This window comes from Schistocerca nitens, chromosome 2, assembly GCF_023898315.1.
Source record: "Schistocerca nitens isolate TAMUIC-IGC-003100 chromosome 2, iqSchNite1.1, whole genome shotgun sequence".
Taxonomy (NCBI): domain Eukaryota; kingdom Metazoa; phylum Arthropoda; class Insecta; order Orthoptera; family Acrididae; genus Schistocerca; species Schistocerca nitens.
The window spans coordinates 763,113,498-763,137,403 of NC_064615.1; positions in this window are offsets into that span (position 1 = coordinate 763,113,498).

A 23,906-nucleotide genomic window follows, 5' to 3' on the forward strand; every position below is an offset into this window, starting at 1 on the left:
CAATAGGATGTGGCACCGCCACACTGGCATCTGAAAGTGAGGGAATTTTTCAGTCAAAGAATTACTGAACGATGGATCGGTCGCACTGGACCAAATGATTCAACCTTTCTTACTGGCGTCCAAGGTTACCGGACCTGATTGTATGTGATTCTTTCTTGTAGGGGTTTACAAAAGACTCTGTTTATGTGCCATCGTTACCGACAACGATGAATGAACTGAGACATTGCATAACAGTAGCTGTGGAAGCTCTAACTCTAGACATGCAGTAACTCGCTGCAGTGTGGGAACAATTTGAATACCACATTGACATATGCCGTGCATCTCAAGGGGAGCATACTGAACACCTATGGAAAGGTATGAAAAAAAAAGCTCTTTGAGTTTTCCGTTCATCAAAAAATATAATTAATTGTATATGTTTATTAGCTTCAGAAATACAGACGTGCCAAATCAGATGATTCTTTTTGATACACCCTGTATACATAGGCTGTTTTAGAATCACACCGACGAACTTCGAGGGTCCTATGAACATGTATCCGAAACTACATCGTTGCCACGGTAGAAGGCATTGTCGAGTGAATGTTCCTCTGACAACGCGCTGTGTATTCCTTGTGTGCTTTAGGCTGTGCGATGGACGCAGCGTGCTGTAAGCAGGAGAATGGTCCGGTATTCATATCAGGAACAGGCTGAGTTCGTGTTTGTGTAAGGCCAAGCAGATGGAAACGGTCGAGAGACAGCACGGCTATGCCACGCCAAGTACTGTCACGGACGCCAACCACATCACACATTTCAAGCCCTTTTTGGGCGTTCGTGTAATCATGAGCCCTTTCAAACAGACGAAAGTGCAGGGAGGCGGCGGACTGTGCGTACACCAGATCTGAAGGACCTGGTTCTACAGGAACCCTGCTACAAGCTCCAGGCAATGCCCCGTTAAGATGGTGTAAGCCAAAAAAGGATTATGTGTATCCTGCATGATAACCACTGCAGAGTTGGTAGTATGGACCAAAACAGGAAGAAATATTGAGTAAACATGGTCTCCAAATTGCATACCTGAGGAGCTGTGAGCGCTTGTTGAATAGAGGAGATATGTTTCACAGTAGCGAACTTGAATAAGTGCTCATGGCTCCTCAGGTATGCACTTTATGGTCCATGTTTCCTGGACATTTGTTCTTGTTTTGTTCCACCTCTCAAAATTGCCTAGCCTCAGCAGCAACAGTACTGGTACACGTATCCGACTGTCAGAGGTATCAGAACGATTTTCACTTAGAACTTTCGACTCGTTTGTTTCCGGACCAGAGTCCCTTCACTCAAAAGCGATACATCTATCCTTCTCCATTATCCCTGAAAGTTTGTAACATCATCAGGGAATCACCCTGTATACTCGTCTAGCTTGAAGGGGGAAACCAGATTGCGCTATGGTTGGCCCTCTAGATGGCGCTGCCGTAGGTCAAACGGACATCAACTGCGATTTTTAAATAGGAATCCCTATTTTTATTACATATTCGTGTAGTATGTAATTTAAGGAAATAGGAAGCGTTCAGCCACATGTGAAACGTCAACCACAACCTGCAACAAATGATTATGCCCAAGTAGGTGTTTTAGCTGCTGTCGCGGCTAATCCGCACATCAGTAGCAGACAAATTTCGCGAGAATCGGGAGTCTCATAAATGTCGGTGTTGAGAATGCTACATCAGCATCGATTGCATCCGTACCATATTTCTATGCACCAGGAATTGTATGGCGAAGACTTTGAACGCCGTGTACAGTTCTACCACTGGACACAAGAGAAATTAGGGGACGATGACAGATTTTTTTCACGCGTTCTATTTAGTGACGAAGCGTCATTCACCAACAGCGGTAACGTAAACCGGCATAATATGCACTATTGGGCAACGAAAATCCACGATGGCGGCGACGAGTGGAACATCAGCGACCTTGGCGGGTTAATGTATGGTGCGGCATTATGGGAGGAAGGATAATTGGCCCCCATTTTATCGAAGGCATCTAAATGGTGCAATGTATGCTTATTTCCAACTTAATGTTCTACCGATGTTACTACAAGATGTTTCACTGCGTGACAGAATGGCGATGTACTTCAAACATGATGGATGTCCGGCACATAGCTCGCTTGGGGTTGAAGCGGTATTGAATAGCATATTTCATGATAGGTGGATTGGTCGTCGAAGCACCATACCATTGTCCGCACGTTCACCGGATCTGACGTCCCCGGATTTCTTTCTGTGGGGAAAGTTCAAGGATATTTGCTATCGTGATCCACCGACAACGCCTGACAACATGCGTCAGCGCGTTGTCAATACATGTGCTAACATTACGGAAGGCGAACTACTCGCTGTTGAGATGAATGTCGTTACACGTATTGCCAAATGAATTGAGGTTGATGACATCATTTTGAGCATTTATTGTATTAATGTAGTATTTACAGGTAATCACGCTGTAACAGCATGCGTTCTCAGAACTGATAAGTTCACAAAGGTACATGTATCACATTGGAACAACCGAAATAAAATGTTCAAACGTACCTACGTTCTGTATTTTAATTTAAAAAAAACCTACCTGTTACCAACTGTTCGTCTAAAATTGTGAGCCATATGTTTGTGACTATTACAGCGCCGTCTATCACAAAGCGAAACAAGTGGTCCAAATAAAACATTCATGCCACGCGGGATTAGCAGAGCGGTCTGGGGCGCTGCAGTCATGGACTGTGCGGCTGGTCCCGGTGGAGGTTCGAGTCCTCCCTCTGGCATGGGTGTGTGTTTATCCTTAGAATAATTTAGGTTAAGTAGTGTGTAAGCTTAGGGACTGATGACCTTAGCAGATAAGTCCTATAAGATTTCACACACATTTGATTTGATTTTTAAAACATTCATATTTCTTTACGTACTACACGAATATGTAATAAAAATGGGGGTTCGTATTTAAAAAAAGGCAGTTGATATCCGTTTGACCTATGGCAGCACTATCTAGCGGGCCAGCCATAGTGCCATCTGGTTTCCCCCTTTAAGCTAGACATTTTCGTTCTTTTTAGTTTTTTCCTTTGACGCTTATTTCGTGAGATATTTGGCCCGGTCACGATAAGTGAACTACCCTGTATGTATATATAACAACCCACGTCCGCATCAAGTGGCGTACGGCGCTAGGCGTCGTTGAACAGCGTCTCGCGCCGTCAAGAGGGTAGGCACAAATCATGCCATCCGAGCCGTAATGGTAACAGGTCTATAGGGCAACCATTTCAATTTATTTGTGACGACAAAGTAAAAGAAACGTGTAATTACAATGAAATCTAGACCTTTAGCTGCTGACAGGCGTTGATGAATGTCAACGTGGACATCTGAAAATGTGTGCCCCGACCGGACTCGAACTTGGGATCACCTGCTGCCGGCCGCTGTGGCCGAGCGGTTCTAGGCGCTCAGTCCGGAACCACGCTACTGCTACGGTCGCAGGTTCGAATCCTGCCTCGGGCATGGATGTGTGTGATGTTCTTAGGTTAGTTAGGTTTAAGTAGTTCTAAGTCTAGTGGACTGATGACCTCAGATGTTAAGTCTCATTGTGCTTAGAGCCATTTGATCTCCTGCTTACATGGCAGACGCTCTATCCGTCTGAGCGACCGAGCACACAGAGGATAGTGGGACTGCAGGGACTTATATCTGGCACGCTCCCCTTGAGACCCCCATTTCCAACTTACTGTCCACAAACTACATTTGTAGTGCCCCTGACCACTATACTCATTACAGGCGGCAGTCAATCTATCGATTCTCGAACGAGTTCGGGAAATATGAGTGCATCCGCACTGAAGAAGATCATTGGTCGGTAAGCTTTATCTATATGAAGATGGTATCTGTTCTTTTTACGACCTTTGCTTGCAAACGCTTTAGGCGACATAGTTGCGGATATTCCAGGTAGGACAACACAACGGGTTTTTCACCTCTTGCTGGGGCGTGAACGGGTTGCATTTGGCTGCGCAAAAGCCTGTTTGATCGGTGTTGCGTAGAGGGCAGCAACTGTGCACATTGTGGTGTCTGAATCGCACTACGTCAGTTTGTCATCAAACGGAGACACTCTAGTGTTTGTGGAGCGGACAGGAAATGGAGCACTATTCTTGGGAGGAAAGGGCAGATATGCACAGTGATTAGGGGCGACGGATGGAAATGCCCACTGTCCAACGTTCGTATGTTCGGCGGCTTCCAGACGGTTGATTTCTACATCCACGCACATGTACTGCCACCCTCAGTTCCCTGCGAGAGACAGCTTTGCTTGAGGTAATTTTCCGCTGACACGTTCTCGTAATGGTGCATGTGCATTGCAGGCCTACTTCGAAGCCTGATGTATTGATTTAGTGTTACAGATGCGAAGGCCTGACGACGCGGTCATCAGTCCACAGTACATACAACAGCCACGGGCAACACGTGTGGACACTGAAAAATCCGCACGTCGCCGTTGTTCGTGGTCACCGAGATAGCTTCGACGTCGACATTTGGGTCACACTAGTAGGCGGTGACTGAACGGAAACAGGCACTTAATGTTTTTTTTAGAGAATCTCTGCCAGAGTTATTGGAACATGTTCCTCTCAACGTGCGACAGCGAATGTGGTACCAACGATGGTGCACCTGCGCTCTTCGCACATGCAGTGCGAATGCGTTTAGATGAAACCTTTGATGAGAACTGTATAGGGCGCGGTGGGCCAGTGTTTTGGCCTGCATGTTCCTCGACTTGACGCCTATTGTTTCTTTTTTTTGTCCTTTTTGGGGCTACCTGAAATCTGTGGTCTAGGAAACATACATTGAGACTGATGAGGAGTCGACAGCGCTGATTATGGCCGCCTCCGAAGCAATTTCCACTTTGCCAGGAGTGTTTGAAAGGGTATGACAGTCACTCCAGCGTCGTTGGACTGCGTGCATTCAAGCAGACGGGTGTAATTTAGAGCACTTTTTATAACTGTTTTCAAACAAAGTTTATAAAACTTCACCCCGACTTCTCATTTACCTTGATGCCACAAATATATGAAAATGTTTCCCTGCAGACCCTTTACCGTGAGGTCTCGGGTGGCATGTTGTATGCCTACTCTCTTGGTGGCGCACAGCACTGTTCATCGACGCCTAGCGCCTTACACTAAGGAATGCGGACGTCAGTTGCTATATGTAATGTGCTTGTTATGACCCTCTCTACCAGCCCTCTCATTTTTGCATTCGTTTCAGATACACCCTATATAGGATATTGGTGTGTTTGTGTTTGTGTGTGTCTATGTATGTTCCATATCTCCTCCTAAACCACTCGATAGATTTCAACCCAATTTGGAGCACACATTATTTACTGTTTGGGAATATGTACTGCAATGTAAGTACCACCTAGCTCCCATATGACTGATGGTGAGGCTGAAAATGTGTTGATAACGCCTGACGTCTACGCTGCCCTGCATGACTGGTGCACTGTGTGGGTAGGATCTGAATGCATTCCAGGGTGGGCATGGCTGAGCAGAGAGATGGGGAAATGAAGAAGGAAGGAAGGAAGATTGATTTTAATGTCCCACCAACATCGAGGTCACTAGAGACGGAGCACAAGCTCGGGTGGTATCAAGGATGGGGACGGAAATCTGCCATGCCCTTTCAAAGGAACCATCCCAGCATTTGCCTGGAGTGATTTAGGGAAATCACAGAAAACCTAAATCTACCCGCCAGGGTAGCCGAGAGCGCTAATGCGCTGCTTCCTGGACGCGTGTCGGCGCGCCGGCCCCGGATCGAATCCACCCGGTGGCTTAACGACGAGGGCCGATATGCCGGCCAGCCTGGATGTGGTTTTTAGGCGGTTTTCCACATCCTGCTAGGTGAATACCGGGCTGGTCCCCATGTTCTGCCTCAGTTTTGCGGCTCGCAGACATCTGAACACTTTCGCACTATTCAATGGATTACACTCGACGCAGACAGTTGGTGTACACTAATTCCAGCCTGGGGCGGTACAGGGTGGCGGCAAGAAGGGCATCCGGCCACCCCTTAATCATTAACATGCCAAATCCGATTACCGATGGCTGACCCTGGGTAACTGCGGGACAAGGCTCAAGCGATAGATAGATAGACAGACAGAAACCTAAATCCGAATGGCCAGACGCGGGTTTGAACCGTCCTCTTCCCGAATGCGAGTCCAGTGTACTGACGACTGTGTCGCCTCACTCGGTATGGGGAGGGAGTGTACTGAGAAAGATAGAAACCAAATCCGAGCTGTAACAACTAGAAAGAACATTACTCCGAAAATTTGTTACGGTAAATGCTTCAAAAGAAGCGTTTTAGCTACTCGTGTCACTCTATAGGGAATCAACCATAAAGCAATGTTTTTGAGCTGACGGTACTTTGGTCTTCAGGTGAATTCGTAGTGAAGCCAGCATTCCAGTAGCAGTTATTGCATGAAGAGTATGCTTAACATACTTACTTGGCTACTAAGAGATACACAGAGCAAGGAACAGGAAAGAGGAGACACGATACCTGGTGTGCGACTCAGTGCAGCTTCAATGGTCCGAGAAATAACGCTATCGTACCAGAAAACGATGAAAAATATCGAACTGCTAAAGAAATCAATTAACTGCCGAGTAATTACACGTAAATGCTTAATACTGCAGACATACTTTTCCACGTAGTTACTGTCTGTTGCGATGATGCTTCGACAGTGTGTTGGATTACTTGTTCTAGGTCGGAACTGGACTGTTTGCGTCCACTTTCATTCCTCTTACTGTAGCTTAAACAGCTAACAGATTCTATAACAGCCTCAGTTCCTCACATTACCAGAGCCCACATCCATCTTAATTCTGCGTGTGCCTCCCTCTTTGTTATCCTTCTGATTTATGACACGCATACACAGATGTACAAGTATAAAGCGTCAAAAACTTTGGACCCTAGGCAGACTAGAAACGAGTATAATCGATCCACCGAACTAAGCACTGATTTTCATTTTTTCTCCATTCCTCAACACGAGTAATACTCCTACTCTAGGTATGGACTCTAATAGTCGTTTTGTCTTGTACGAAGAATCTGCTTCGTGGTCATTTCTTTTATGCCATTTGCAGAAGATCCTACATCGTCTATTGTATTTTTTGCTGCACGGTTTCAAATTTTCATGGGTATAATAAGTTCCGTCTTTGACCTCGTGGCTTAAGTGAAGCAGTTTCCAGAAGATCGGATTCTTTTCTTTTTTTGGGGGGGGGGGGGGAGGGGCAGAGAGTGGGGCGGGGTGGGAAAGTTGTTGATTTGTTCCATCCTCATGTCACTTGACGCTTCGAATGCCTGGTAAATGCAAAGAATCTATAACGGAGTCGCACTGCCCTCAGGCCGTTAGCCAATTTGCATTGCATCCAAGTTACCGGTTTCACAACGGGTCGATACACACAGCACTTTAAAATGTTGCAAACAACTGTAACACGTAATTCTGGCATAGAAAAATACTAAGCGGGGCATCGAGCAAGTCTAGGTATGTAGCCCCATTACTGAAGTGGAAGTGACTCGTATTGCCACAACCGAATTCACATAAATCGAGCACGTGGATGTGTTGTGAACAGTAATTGGCGGCATTTTCCGCGTCACTCTTTCCTAGGAGAACCAGAAAGTCGCTATTTACAGAGTAAAGAAGGAAACAGCAGTTGCAAACTACACATAAGAAATCTTCTCAGAATTTGCGAAATGTATTAGTCACGTGCGTGGTTATTGCCTGTGCAGTGCGGTGTACATAGCTCGAAGTCCGCAATATAGGAAGCTATGGAATTAACGTTTCCACACTGTTGTTTATTCGGGCAGTCGAAAGTTATGATGTCGCAGTTGTAGTCTAGCGCTCTCTACCGAATTAATGAAACGATTAGAAAAACAAAACTGACTGTGAGGCAACTTAGATACGAGATCCTATGCATCTGACTATGTTCGTGTAAAGTAACACTGTACCATTATAGCATTATATCTCGACTATACTCGTAATATCCATCACAATGAAACTGCTTTCAACAGTTTGTAGCGTGGAGTGACGTAGTTAAGGAAGATTACTTTTTAGCGCGTCGTCTACATACAAGTTTTTAGTGAATTGAGTGACAAAGTGGGGAGCCATTTCCACTCTGCGGCGATGCAGGACAAAGGTGCAGGAAGAAGGAATTCTGTGGTGTGACAGGTACCTCCGAAACAGATGCCAACGAGACCTCAGTGGCCAGGGAAGTCGTCATGGAAACTGGTGCTGAGTCTCCAGGGTTGAATCATTTCGGAGATATTACACAGAGTTTCCGATCACCAACTCCTCAAGTTGCCTGCAATTTTGATTTGATGATGGTTGTTATAACCGAATCCGGTTACCACCAGTGGCACGAAAAGAAACTGCTATTTGCACTGGTACCTTTTATTTTTATTTGCGTAAGGAACTAGTTTTTCTTAAAATGCTGATTTCTTCATTCTTTGCTTTCTTAAATCATTATGCTCAGCTGTTGCTTATTCTGAACGAGCACCGCGTCAGTAAACAGAGACGATAATATCAATCATCGGAGAAAAGTTAGATACTCAGTCCAGAGCTTATTAGTTCAGAATTTACTGTCTTTGCCTGCGGACAGGTAAACACGTAAGAATGCCAGTCTTCTGCTAGTTCTTCCTGATTCTAGGGTTACCGTGATATCGCTAATCGTCTACACGTGAATACCCGGCTGATTCCTCAGACAATAATCAAACGAGATAATGCTTTATGTTGTCTCTAATGACGTCTTATCACAGTAAAGAAAGCATAAGTGTTAGCATTAACAATAAATAAGGTCAAACCTGTTTAATAAAAAGACATAATTGCTATCATGTACAATAAAATAGTACTTACCACGGCGCGTTCCAAGACCTTGGACACATTGGTATCCAAGTTCTTTTCGTAATATTTGTGAGTAGGTATGGATTCGTAAGTGTGCTGCCAGAGTTAGATTCTCACGTATCTCAATCTTTTACAAAAATTGGAATATTATCTATTGAAGCTAACGCTCAGTAAGGTCTATAACAATGTGCTAAGAATAATATTCGTTTCAGAGCGAGCAGTTGAGAGAATGTCGCATCTGATACCTGAGGAAGATGTTTTCCTGCAGTCGGAAAAAATTTTCATCACAAGAGTTTGGCTGTCAAGAGGAAACAAGATGACAGCCCGAAACTCCGGTGGTGCTCCAATGTCATGGGTTAAATACATATACCACTAACGGAGAAGCGGCACGTAGCTTTTGATGATGATTCGTCAGTTGAATCGATATGTTAAGCTCGCCGATTCCGTGCATGGTGTTTAAAATATGTAGCAAGTTATGTGCCGGCACCGGATTTTCCCATCTCTCTTCCTTCCAATTTCACAATCACACATAAGGCACAAATTCAACCCTGCGTTAACTCACTGATTCACACATCATGGATACAGACTTGGCACACTGGTCTAAGTAACGAAATGTGATCCCTCTGTATGTCTGTAGTGTGCCCAGCCTGTCTGTATGAAGGTGGAGGAGAAATGTCAACTTGCACTCAAGAGTCGTAGCACATGGTCCGGTAAAGGACACGAAAGATGACCTGACTTTATCAGGCGCAGCTGAACACGGTACAGAAACATAAATATGACCACTGTCCATGTCTGATGTAAAAGGGCAGTATCTAGTCATAGACCGCATATGGCAGCACTAATTGTGAAGGGTACATAAAGCGTGAGGGGGGAGGGGGGGGTGTGAGGACTCGGAAAACAGTGAAGTCGTTTCGTAATGCGGAAATGGAGCGATTAATCTTACGTCCATAAGGCGTGATTATTGGCTTTATCAAGGGTGGAAGCATTTCCGAAACGGCTGAGTTTGTGAAGTGATCTCGTGCAGCACTAGTTAATGTAACTGCGCAATGCAAAATGGCGCTATCCAAAACCGGCGCCGAGACAAGAGTGATGCACCACGGGTCGTAAATGATAGGTGTGATCGACGGCTGTGGAGATTTTTACCGGAGAATAGACGTGCAACTGTTGAGAAGTGACCTCTCAGATGAACAGAGGGGATCCCAAAAGTGTCTCCTCAACAATCGTTCAGCGGAAGTTCCTGCCTGCGTGCCTCTGCAGCAGGCGCCCGGTTCGTGCACCAATGCTGAATGCTATACATCGACGACGAAGGTAGAATTTGCATATCGCGACGTCCGCTGAGTGGCGACAAGTGCCCCTTTCAGATGAGTCACGCCTTGTGCTCCACTGGACAGGTGGCCGTTGATGTGTATGGCGTGAAACGTCTGAAAGCAAACACACTGCATCAATCGTCGGAAGAGTGCAGTCCGAAGGAGGGATTTTAGGGACTTGAGAGATGTTTTCGTGGCATTCCTGGACGATTTTGTTATTCAGGAATGCACAATGGATCAACACAAGCATGCATTTGTCCTCGGGGACCATGTTCACCCCTACACTCAGTTCGTGTTGCCTTGGCCCAATGACCGAGCGAGGTGGCGCAGTGGTTAGACACTGGACTCGCATTCGGGAGGACGACGGTTCAATCCCGCGTCCGGCCATCCTGATTTAGGTTTTCCGTGATTTCCCTAAATCACTCCAGGCAAATGCCGGGATGGTTCCTCTGAAAGGGCACGGCCGACTTCCTTCCCCAACCTTCCCTACTCCGATGAGACCGATGACCACGCTGTCTGGTCTCCTTCCCCACCCAACCAACCAACCAACCTTGGCCCAATGGCCACTACTATCAGGACAATGTAACGTATGACAGAGCTTGCAGTGCACTTGCGTGCTACCAACATGAGATTGTCGTATTCCCCTGGACACCAAACTCCTTGGCTTTAAACCCAATCGAGAATCAGTGGGACCACCTCAACCACGCTGCTCGCGCCGTGGATCCACATCCCAGAAATCTAGCACAGTTGGCCACGTCGCTGGAGTCGCCATGGCTGCACATCCGTGTCGGTATCTCCCAGAACCTGGCTGACACTCGTACTACATGTCTTGGAGAGGATCGCTCTGCAAAAAAAGTGGTTATTCATCATTTTGATAGACAACATAACGTCACTGGACAGTTTAAAACACATACGTCGTCGAACTGTCTCCTTGTAACAATCAAATTAATTCATTAGGTCACCATGGATTATCTATTTCGATTTTTTCATTGTGTTTTGAGACCTTGACCCGAAATTTGGTCACAACTCGAAGTATATAGGACTTTTCATAACACATCCAACCTCCTGAAGAGTCTCAAAATATCGATATGAATGTTTTCACTGTCATCAAAGTTCCATTACAATTCTTTAGTCTTTTATGGTTTCAGTCTGTCACAAATAATACGAGTAGAAGAAATCTCATCCAGTTTTACAGAGCAGTTCAGTATTGTGCCTAAGTGCGTACGAAAGCGACAAATTAGGACTGCATTTTGATCTACGAACACGTTCGGCAATGGACGACAAAGTACTGCGCCCGCCTGGTCATGGGGCACATAATCCTAAATTTTTACTGCACAAACGTGAACTAATTGAACATGTTTCCGCTCATTTGCCGTTGAAACACGTGAATTTTGCGCGCCTATGTTCAGGGACGCAGGAGACTATTTGGGCAGCGATCTAATATTCGTAGTAGTGACTGAAAAACTGCATTATAGTAGAGGGACTCGTACGAGGAGAGGTCAGAGCCCGCGACCCACCGATTTCGATGAATTTTGTAATCCTCATCGGGTGCCACTCGAAAGTAACTTATAAAACGGTTTGGGTCAATACACTTCCAGTTCAGAAAAAAAAATCAACGTCAAAAGTCACGGCGCAGGATAGGTTTTGGATGAGTGGAATCTTTAGGAAACTCGAAAATAAGGAAATTTCATTTCTACGTATCCTATTCACAACATTTCAATTTTTCTTCACGACACATTGTCCATAGAGTATGCGATGTAGAGGAAACTTGGTTTACCTGTATGAAGAAACTTCTCGGAAGAACATAATATCCTTGTAGCCAAAGGAATCTCTTCGAATAATACATGAAGCTCGTTTTCAAGAAAGTTTATGTAAGGGGGCAGTATAAGTTGATGAGGTAACAGAACAGGCCCATTTAACTGGTTGCCGATCACGCCACGACATACATTTACAGAGAAGAGTTCTTCAGAGTGTGTCAACTTGGACGCATGTAGGTCTTCGTCGCCCCACCAATGTGAGTTACGGGTATTACTGATACCGTCATAAGTGGAAGTAGCTTCATTAGTAAAAGGTATTAATGGGATTTGTTAGGGATTTCCAACGGCAAAATTCCAATCGACTACCTTCGTCTCCTTGTCCAAGGTGTTAAATCCACTGTAATTGGTAAGAACAAGGTTGCCCATACGTAATGCCTGCCATGTCCTTGTATGTTGAGCACCGGTACGTGCAGAAATTCTGTGTACTATTTTTGGAGAACTACGTTCTACAAAATTAATAATGTTTTCTACTTCATCCTTTCTCTGTTCATTCTGATGAAAGGTGACTACTCAAGACTACAATAGTCTCAGACAATTTGGGGAAAACACATGAAGCGGTTAGAAAATCGTCTATCGTATGTATTCTTTACTTGCAGCAGCAGCGGTTCCATTTCAAAAGTCGTACGCAAATACAGTATCGGCATATTCGGCATTAGTAAATGAGTGCTTAAACGATACTTAAGAATTAGCCAATAAGTCATCTCCAAAACTGAAAAATTCAGTTCTTAAACTAAAGAACAATTTGAACTTTAAAAGAAAACTGACAGCTAATAAATAAACCCGTCGCAACTGAAACACCAACAAACTAAATGAAAACTTATCCCTGTAAGCAGATGTATCTCCTATCCAATAAATATTGGACATATTAGGTTGGTGCAGAAGTTGGTAGCGTTTTTGTTTTACATGTTGATGTTCTGGTTACTTCGGATTTATTTATCGATTGTCATTTTTTATTTGTAATTCACTATTGCTATATGTGTTTACATGTTGTCATTTTGTCATTTGGAGGTATTGAGTGGAGCTCTGAACGCTAGAAAATGGAGTGCCAAGTGGAGAAACAGGGACATTTCCGACATATTCATCTGTTTGAATTCAGCAGACGGGTTATAGCATCGGAGCATATGAATAATGCCATTCGATAGAGCATGGCAAGAATATGGATTTCTCGTCTTAAGTAGGATCGTTTTCATTTTCGTAACTCTCCTCGTTCAGGAAGACCTTCGCCGTTTGGTGAAGATCGTTTAAACGCATTAATCGACAGTGACCCAAGTCAGTGTAATCGGTAACTGACCAATGTTATGAATCGTCATCATTGGGCTCCAAGCCCAAATCGTAAAAATCATCTTGTGGCCATATCTCTGCGTATTCATCTTCAATCGGCTCGTGAACAACAGAGACCATTTGTCTTCTGTATCGTTACTGGTGACGAGAAATGGTGTGCTTATATTAACATAAGGAATGGCTGAACCCAAACAAAGAAGAACTACCCGTACGAAGACCTACTGACATTCATTGTCAACAACTGAGGCGTCCAAGAACAACGACCAGGAAGACTACGTGAAGTGATACTAGTCCAGGATAACAGCGCCCGCATTCTGCTAGACTGACAAAGAACACTTTGCAGGAGTTGGGTTGGGAAGCAAGCTACCAGCAAAGAAACCTACGTGCTTTGGAATCTCCAAAAACAACAACAACAACATAATTAAAGGCTAACTACACAATCTCATATCAGAACTACATCAACAGAAAACTCTAGCCCTTCGGGAAACACGCTTCACAGACTAGGACAGTAAAGATGACGCTAAGTATTGTAACTTCAAGAGCAAAAACCAACAAGCGAGTCGGAAGAGATATCACTTCATGCCTGGATATGGCTGTTTTCGTAAACGAGAAGTCATTCAACACAATGAAAGAATTTACACTCCTGAACAAGGGGATCATGACAAAGTGCGGACACTGTGCGAATAAGAAGTTCACTTTGATTACTGCACTTGCTCCCACACACGTCACTAACACGAAAGATCTGAAAGAAAGTCTGAAATAGAAGGACTCTTGACGACAATTTCTGGTGGGGATATAAGAATTCTACAGAACGATTTCCAAGTACACCTTGTGGAAGAAAACGAACACCAAAGAAACCGTAGGTAATCTCTCAGCACATAAATTCACCAACAATAATGGGGCCACTATCAACAAAACAATCTGAAAATCAGGTCGACCTCACTGATGAAACATACCCCAAGGTAAAAGAGCTGGAGGTCACGCGTACAATAGGTTTGTGAATTAAAAATTGATCACGTAGCCATCATATGATACTGAGAGAATAATGATGACGTACACATCCGAAGGGGCGCAAACGTTGACACGGATCGCTGTTTTGTGGGAATCAGAGTTAAATTTACCTCAAAAAGAACATAACACAAGACGACAAGCCTTCAGAAAATTTAAAAAAGGAGAAAGAGAGGTTAATATAAAAGAGGAATGAGGGAAATGGAAGGCAGTCACCTGGGAATAGTTCCAAACCAAGACCGTACAGGAAGCTAAAAACCTAATTCCGCAGAACACTCTTTCTGAGGCTCAGCATGAGAAGTTGCTTTGGTAAAACGAGCGAGCCTTCCAAGAATATAACAGTAAAAGTTTACCTGAAACAAAGCAATACTGTTTGGAAACCAGGAAGCAGGTGGCAAAATTATACAAACAAATAGGAGACAAATGAAGGAAGAATTGGACTCTATTGAAATGAACTTTATGGAACGCACCACTCGTGATTGTTACAGGAGGTTCAGAGGAAAGATTTGCGGATACTCGCTATAGGACTTGTACTGCAGAAAGCAGGACGGTAAAACTGTTGTGACATCACTGTAGATTTAGAGAGCTGGCGCGATACTTCAGTAAGCTACTCACAAGGGAACCTCCCCATCGCACCCCCCTCAGATTTAGTTATAAGTTGGCACAGTGGATAGGCCTTGAAAAACTGAACACTGATCGATCGAGAAAACAGGAAGAAGTTGTGTGGAACTATGAAAAAATAAGCAAAATATACAAACTGAGTAGTCCATGTGGAAGATATGCAATATCAAGGACATTGCGAGCTCAGGAGCGCCGTGGCCCCGTGGTTAGCGTAACGAGCTGCGGAATGAAAGGTCCTTGGTTCAAGTCTTCCCTCGAGTGAAAAATTTAACTTTTTGTTTTCAGTTTATGTGACAAACTCTTATGTTTTCATCACTTTTTTGGGAGTGATTATCACATCCACAAGAAAACCTAAATCGGGCAAGGTAGAAGAATCATTTTACCCATTCGCCAAGTGTTCTAGTTAGGTGGGTGGACAACATATTCCTGTCATGTGCCGCACATGCTGTCACCAGTGTCGTATAGAATATATCAAACGTGTTTTCCTGTGGAGGAATCGGTTGACCTATGACCTTGCGATCAAATGTTTCCGGTTCCCATTGGAGAGGCACGTCCTTTCGTCAACTAATCGCACGGTTTTGCGGTGCGGTCGCAAAATACAGACACTAAACTTATTTCAGTGAACAGAGACGTCAATAAACGAACGGACAGATCATAACTTTGCGACAATAAAATTTTCAGTCGAGGGAAGATTTGAACCAAAGACATCTCGTTCCGCAGCTGCTCACGCTAACCACGGGACCACGGGGCTCCTGAGCTCACATTCTCCTTAATATTGCCTATCTTAAGCATGAACTACTCAGTATGTATATTTTGTTTATTTTTTCATAGTTCCACAGAACTTCTTCCTGTTTTCTCGATTGATCTGTGTTCAGTTTTTCAAGGCCTATCCACTGTGCCAATTTATAACTAAATCTGAGGGGGGTGCGATGGGGATGTTCCCTTGTCAGCTGTCCAGAACCTCCTTCAAGATTTCTCAGAAAGACCATTTTATATACACGAAGAATCTAAACCACAAACCAAAGAGGAAATCTACGAACATATATTTAACCTCAAACACAACAAGACATCTGGGGAAGATGGCATCATTGCGTAGTTATTAAAGAACATAGAGACAAACACTCTCGAGGAAATTACACAAATCATTAACGATATCTGACACACAGAAAAATTGCCACAATATTCGAAGTGCGTACTAATCCACTCTCACCACAAGGAATTATTTAGCGATACTGAATGACAATGAAATCATAGCAGGAATTATTTAGCGATACTGAATGACAATGAAATCATAGCAGTCAAAGAGATCCCTCAATGAATGCCCTGGGAAACCTCGCCTTCAAATCTCTTTTGAAAAAACTGCAATGAATTACTCTAAACTTAAGAAGCAAGAAACATTCAGAAATTAAACATGAATTATAGGCAAATAAAGAGAATCATACGCCTCAAGTATCTCGGTGACATCATTACACCAACGAGGCTAGAAAAGGAAGCACATAGAGTGCGGGAGAATGCAAGACAGCGTCAACAAAAAGCGGACATCCACGCATACAAAACGGGAGAAAACCTGTATCTCTGTATATGTTTATAAATAAAGTGGGATTTCTATCCTTTAAGTCACGTACGAGATATTCTCTGCATGTTTATTACAAAGAACACAAACACAGCTTGAACATAAATCGGCGATTATCATGCCAGCTTTCTATCAAGGCGCTCATGCGCAGAACATATGTCTAGTCCAAAAAGAAATATTCCAAGCATCTGCACATTCGTCGACTTCTAGTAGACTTATGACTTGGCTGACCAACAGTCTCTTTTTGACGTCCTAGAAGGACAGAGAGTTGAGCCAAGGACAGTAAGTCTCATCAGGTAAATATTTTCAAACACAAAGTCCATGGTAAAATTTATAGAGGAAATATTAGAGCCCTCTGCAATTAAGGCCGGTGTTCGGCAGGGAGATGGACTGTCGCCGTTCCTCCTCAGTCTAATCTTAGATAAAGTATTTGGGAATGGGAAAAATAATTAAAAACCCAAATACACTGGAAGCCTACTCAACATGAACGAACAAAAGGTAACATTAAGATCTCTTGCTTATCTTTCGCAAACGATTTAGCGATACTGAATGACAATGAAATCATAGCAGTCAAAGAGATCCCTCAATGAATGCCCTGGGAAACCTCGCCTTCAAATCTCTTTTGAAAAAACTGTAATGAATTACTCTAAACTTAAGAAGCAAGAAACATTCAGAAATTAAACATGAATTATAGGCAAATAAAGAGAAACATACGCCTCAAGTATCTCGGTGACATCATTACACCAACGAGGCTAGAAAAGGAAGCACATAGAGTGCGGGAGAATGCAAGACAGCGTCAACAAAAAGCGGACATCCACGCATACAAAACGGGAGAAAACCTGTATCTCTGTCGAGAGCGAAACTTGAATTCCCAGCGGAAAAGGCGGTGTGGAAAACATAGTCGAAGAAATGCGAGGACATTTCTTATCCCAGGAAAAGAAACTGAGGACCGATAGAAACAAAAATCCCGTAAAGCAACACAGAAATTATGAAACCTGGCAGCAAAGTTAAAAAACGAAGATTAAAATTTTACAACGTGTTTAAAGTCTCCCAACAATGAGGCTTACACTCAAGATTATGGCATATATAGGAAAACTAAAGAAGTTTCCATGCTTCCGTCAAGTTAAAATCGACGATGAGGAAGTCCAGATAAAAGAAGTAGCGGACTTAGCACACAGGAGACTGTTCAGTCGAAATTTAACTTATTAAGCAGTAGAGCCAGAAAATAACGTTAAAAAAATAGTTTGAAGAAGGTATCAAATGGATTGAAGAAATGCAAAAAGTCCACGGAGAGAGATGAAAACCAAATCTAAAAGCATTGCATCATTCAGCAAGGTCCATACGAAATAATGCTACCCGTGGAATAACCTACTGCCACTTACGACATCGTACATTGCATATTGTACATTAAGAAATCTTTTGGTCATACAGTGTAATATAACAAGTTTAAACTCGAAATTAGCTTGTTTCTAGATGTATCGTCCGATACAAACAAAAGCATGAGTCGGTCACCTTCCGACTGCTGTACTTGGTCGACCGGAGTCGCCGTGCGGTTCTAGGCGCTACAGTCTGGAACCGAGCGACCGCTACGGTCGCAGGTTCGAATCCTGCCTCGGGCATGGATGTGTGTTATGTCCTTAGGTTAGTTACGTTTAATTAGTTCTTAGTTCTAGGCGACTGATGACCTCAGAAGTTAAGTCGCATAGTGCTCAGAGCCATTTGAACCATTTGCCTGTACTTCATCACTGCATCAGTGAAAATGGTTCAAATGGCTCTGAGCACTATGGGACTTAACATCTGAGGTCATCAGTCGCCTAGAACTTAGAACTAATTAAACGTAACTAACCTAAGGACATAACACACATCCATGCCCGAGGCAGGATTCGAACCTGCGACCGCAGCAATCGCGCGGTTCCGGACTGAAGCGCCTAGAACCGAGTGCATCAGTGAGATTAAAGGTGTTTGTGCTACGCCCTATAAAGGCGGAAAAGGGTGCTATAAGTTACAGAACAAAAGTAAATACACGTAACTATTCAAAAATCAAAGTAATTCTATAATCAGGGAAATGAGAGTAGGGGAACATATGCAGGAATCCTGCACCGCCGTCTTAGGAAAGGTCCTAGTGGAGATGCTTTACCATTGGCTTACTCTGATTTGCTACGAAGTGCCAAGATTGTGTCTGTGTCGTGTGACTCACTGTGATGGGTGCTTGAACAGCGTGGTGTTGGGTTTGTGTTGCTACTGACGAAGGGAAGGGAGAGGGCGTATCCCGGTGACGCCACATAGCCCACTTCTCTCGAGCAGCACCAAGGGGGTCGGCGAGCTGACGTCCCCATCCGACTGACGCATCACAATTATCAGTTGCACGTGGTCTCACTTCACGAGACACTGAGATTGAGTTTGAAATTTAATCCAGGACTTTTGGCACCAAGACTGGTGATCGAGATCTTTACGCCACCTCCTCAACACCTCTTGTCGGCCAAATAATGGCAGTGAACATTGTCTACCTCTAGCGTTCAATCCGGCTTACCTCCGCGTCGAGCCTCAACGCACTCAAGAGTGCGTTAGCGACCTCGGCTACGGAGGTGTATACCTAACTACTAATTAGACCGAAATATACAAGTCAGGAAAAATAGTAGCTAAATGAATTTTAATTTTGCACAGAGTGGCTGCAGCGTTCAAAATTCAGAACAATGAATGCGTACAACTGACGAAGCTACAAATGTATTACGTCTACCGAAGATGGGCGAAAGCACGAAACGATTCTTGGCGTAATTAAACATCGAGTTGTAATTCAATAATTCCCGAAATGTAACACTAAATACAATAACACCACGCAAGATTTTTATTCGCTACTGACATCTTCAAAGTAGCCCCCTTGGATGCTCAGATACCGATCGCAGCGCTCCTGCCACGAACGGAATGCATCCTGAAAGACTTTTTAATCGGAGTGTTCAATACCACTTGCGATTCCGCTTGGATCTCCTCTATCGTGCTAAATGTTTGTCCTTTAATTTTCAATTGGGAAAGAGACAGAAGTCACACGAAACCAAGTCGGGTGAGTACCGTGACTGAGGAGGAGTCGCCGTTTCCCAGAAACTGCTACAATATGAAAGCTGTGTCGTGGTGAAGGACTCAGTCATTCCTGGGCCACTTCTCTGGACGTTTTCTTCTCACATCCTGCCTTAGCTGTCGTGGGACATCACCACATGTCGTGGATGGTCTGCCCATGATCTTCCACAACCGCATTCCGAACAGCATTTACATTTTCTGCTATAATTCCGATAGATGGTCGTCCCGAATATTCATCATCGTCATCAACTGATGCCTGGCCATCGGCCATTTTTAAAACGTTTAAACCAGTCATTCGTTATTGTGTGGCTCAAAGCATCATTATCAAATGCCTGCACTGACAGAAATTGATACAGAAAAGCTTTTATCTCAAGTCGGTCACTGCAAAATCGCTAACACAAGCAAACGCCACAATGGAAAGTTGCCGGCCAACAACAGAAACCCGTGTACTTAGATCCAAGCCGCTAGGTATACTAACACTGTTCCTGTTGGCGTTCGGTTGTATTATCGTTTGTGAGCGTTGGCCATACACATTTCGAGAACTTTTGGGGGCATCTCGTATACACGGTGGTTCAGAAGTAACTGTACGCGCTTCGTGGGTGTAATTTATGCATCAAAACAAGTGCAAAATGTTAAATAAAGTTTTGTGTGAACTTCTTTATTTCAGAGCTTTGCAGTGGAGTAGGGATCACAAGTGCAATACAAGCAACACAAAATTAATCCTTCTCAGAAAGCAACGAGACGAAGGGACCCGAAATTCAACACAACTACATACTGTACATCTATCCCAGAACATGTTCAGCATGATAACGATGTAAACGAGGACAGTGACGTGCTCAAAGTCTTACCGCTGCGGAATGTTGCACCTTCAGTTTATCTCATTCTTTGTAGTTGCACGGCTATTTTCAGTTCACCGGTGTAGTTGTGCTACAGTCTCAGTTGCGTCACCATACAAGAGCTCCTTGCGAAGGCCCCAAACGTAGAAGATCTCGCGGGCCAAGCAACTGGTCCTGCACCACGTATCCACTTATCGAGAGGAGCAACTTTGAGATACTCTCTTGTCTCCCTGCTGAAACATGCAGGGGCACCGCCGTTCATCAACCATAAGTTGCATCGTGCAGGGAGCGGGACACCATGAAGTAAACCACCTGATATACGTTCCAAAACTGTCGATACAATCTTCCAGACAGGCGCTGTAGGATAACACGCGGCGCGAAAAACTGATTGTCCACTATAGTGCACCAAATGTTCACTGCCAAACGATGTTGATATCTTCGTACTGCAGTTACGCGAAGATTCTCTTACGCCCGCACGTGAATATTATGAGCGTTCACGATACTGTACGGGTAAAGACGTTGTCATCCGTAAACAGTACGCCACGACCGAACAGTGGCTCACTAGCACAGCGCTCGAAATTATGCCGTCTAGGATAGTTTACAGGTGTCGGCTCTTGTACCTTCTGTGCGGCTGGTCCCGCCGGAGGTTCGAGTCCTCCTTCGGGCATGCGTATGTGTGTTTCTCCTTAGGACAATTTGGGTTAAATAGCGTGTAAGCTTAGGGACTGATGACCTTAGCAGTTAAGTCTCGTAAGATTTCACACACATTTGAACATTTTTTCTTGTACCTTCTGAGGTGAAATGGGCTGGCCGGGGTGGCCTAGCGGTTCTAGGCGCTACAGTGTGGAACCGCGCGACCGCTACGGTCGCAGGTTCGAATCCTGCCTCAGGCATGGATGTGTGTGATGTCCTTAGGTTAGTTAGGTTTAAGTAGTTCTAAGTTCTAGGCGACTGATGACCTTAGAAGTTAAGTCCCATAGTGCTCAGAGCCATTTGAAGCATTTTGAGGTGAAATGGATGGAATTTCCGTCTCCTGAAGCAGGCGTGATACAGTTGATTGAGGAACCCATACAGTGGCACTTACACAGCGGGTACTTCTGGTCGAATCTCCATCTACAATTTTCATGATCTTCTCACCACCCATTCCATCTAGTTGAGGTCGACCTAACTGTAGCGCACCACGAACGCCATATTACCTTAAACGGCTGCCCACAGCTGTCAAGAGCTGATTGTTTGGTACTGTTCTGTTGGGAAACATTTCCATATGCCGTCGTCTTGCTACTCGTGCTTCGCCTTCTGCTACGCCGTAAAGGAGGTGCGAACCGCTATTCACCTTTTGAAAACAGCGTCGGAAAGTTCACAACGACTGCACTCGATGAACTATTGACAGAATCAGTGTATGTAGTACGTCTGGTGCTTGTAAACTACACCAACGCCATAGAGTACAATGAACCACACCGAAGTCAAGTAAAGAAGTCAAATAAACAAATGCAAAATCAATCAATATGCAGGCGAACATGAGACGCCGTAGCCTGTACTGACCCATGAAGTAATTCGCTTAAGGGGGGTAGGACGTCAAACGGGCCGACTTGGATCAGGAGAGGCACCACAGGACATTTTATTTTCTACTGTCTATACTTTTACAAATAAATTCATAAAACTTTGTCAGCATGACCAGGAAGGATTCAGGATTCACACTCATAGCAGTGGAAGTGCCAAAACATAACAGAATAATTTTTTTTAGATATGAAATTTCAACATTTCTTCACTTACTGTTGGCTGCATTTGTTGCTATAGGTACATTTTTCTTCACAAGTAAGAGAGATTATTTGATGAATTTTGCCCAGCATACAAACCATACTTACAGGTGTATGAAACTCTAGAATTTTCTAAATCTATTAACAACTGTGGTAAAAATTGGGATAATTAACTACCAAATTTGATTTTTTTCTAAACATAAAGTTTAAAACGTAACAGCTCATTCATTTTTTCATAAATTAAATAGATTCTAGAGTTTCAGAGACCTGTAAGTATGGTTTTTATGCTGTGCAAAATTCATCGAACAGTCTCTCTTACTTATGAAGAAAAGTGTACCTATAGCAACAAATGCAGCCAATAGTAAGTGAAAAAATGATGAAATTTCACATGCAAAAAAAATATTTTGTTATGTTTTTGAACTTACGCTGCTACGAGTGTGAATCCTGAATCCCTCCTGGTCATGCGGACAAAGTTTTATGAATTTATTTGTAAAAGTACAGAAATTAAAATGTCCTGTGGTGCCTCTCCTGCTCCAAGTCGGCCCGTTTGACGTCCAACCCCCCTTAAATGCCTGTCCATAGCTGTGAGAGCCTGACGGTTTGCTACTGTTCTGTTTGGAAACATTTCCGTAAGCCGTCGTTTTACGCTTCTGCTGCTCCGTAAAGGAGGCGCAATCCGCGTATTCACCGTCTGAGTACACCATCGTACAGTACACAATGACAGCAGCCTATGAGCTACCGACAGAATGAATGTACGTAGCACGCCTGGTGCCACTACACTAGAACGGCACGATATGCAAGGTGATCAAAAAGTCAGCATAAATTTGAAAACTTAATAAACCACGGAATAATGTAGATAGAGAGGTAAAAATTGACACAAATGCTTGGAATGACATGGGGTTTTATTAGAACAAAAAAAAACAACAACCAAAGTTCACAAAATGTCCGACAGATGGCGCGTGAAAGAACTCTTGCGCGCGTCGTTTGGTGATGATCGTGTGCTCAGCTGCCGCTTTCGTCATGCTTGGCCTCCCAGGTCCCCAGAACCTCAGTCCGTGCGATTATTGGCTTTGGGGTTACCTAAGGTCGCAAGTGTATCGTGATCGACCGACATCTCTAGGGATGCTGAAAGACAACAACCGACGCCAATGCCTCACCATAACTCCGGACATGCTTTACAGTGCTGCTCACAACATTATTTCTCGACTACAGCTATTGTTGACGAATGATTGTGGACATATTGAGCATTTCCTGTAAAGAACATCATCTTTGCTTTGTCTTGCTTTGTTATGCTAATTATTGCCATTCTGATCAGATGAAGCGCCGTCTGTCGGACATTTTTTGAACTTTTCTATTTTTTTTGGGTTCTAATAAAACCCCATGTCATTCGAAACATGTGTGTCAATTTGTACCTCTCTATCTACATTATTCCGTGATTTATTCAGTTTTCAAATTTATACTGACTTTTTGATCACCCAGGAGTACAACGGACCACACCGAAGTCAAGTAAACAAAGGCATTTCGTGCAAGAATCAAGGGAGCTGTGTAGAGTGGTGTGCAAAGCAAAATCAGTCAATATGCAAGCCTTTACTGGCCCGTGGCGTAATGCCTAACACAAATGACATTATGGATCATAATTCGAAAAAAAGAATTTGAGACAAAAGTTTTATTTAACATTTTACTTTCTTGATGCATGCATTACGCCAACGAAATATATGTACTTACTTTTGAATCAACATGTATAAAAAGTTAGAGAGATCTGCAAAGGGATTATTAGGTGGTTGTGCCTGCCTGTGGCGGCTGCTGCGGTA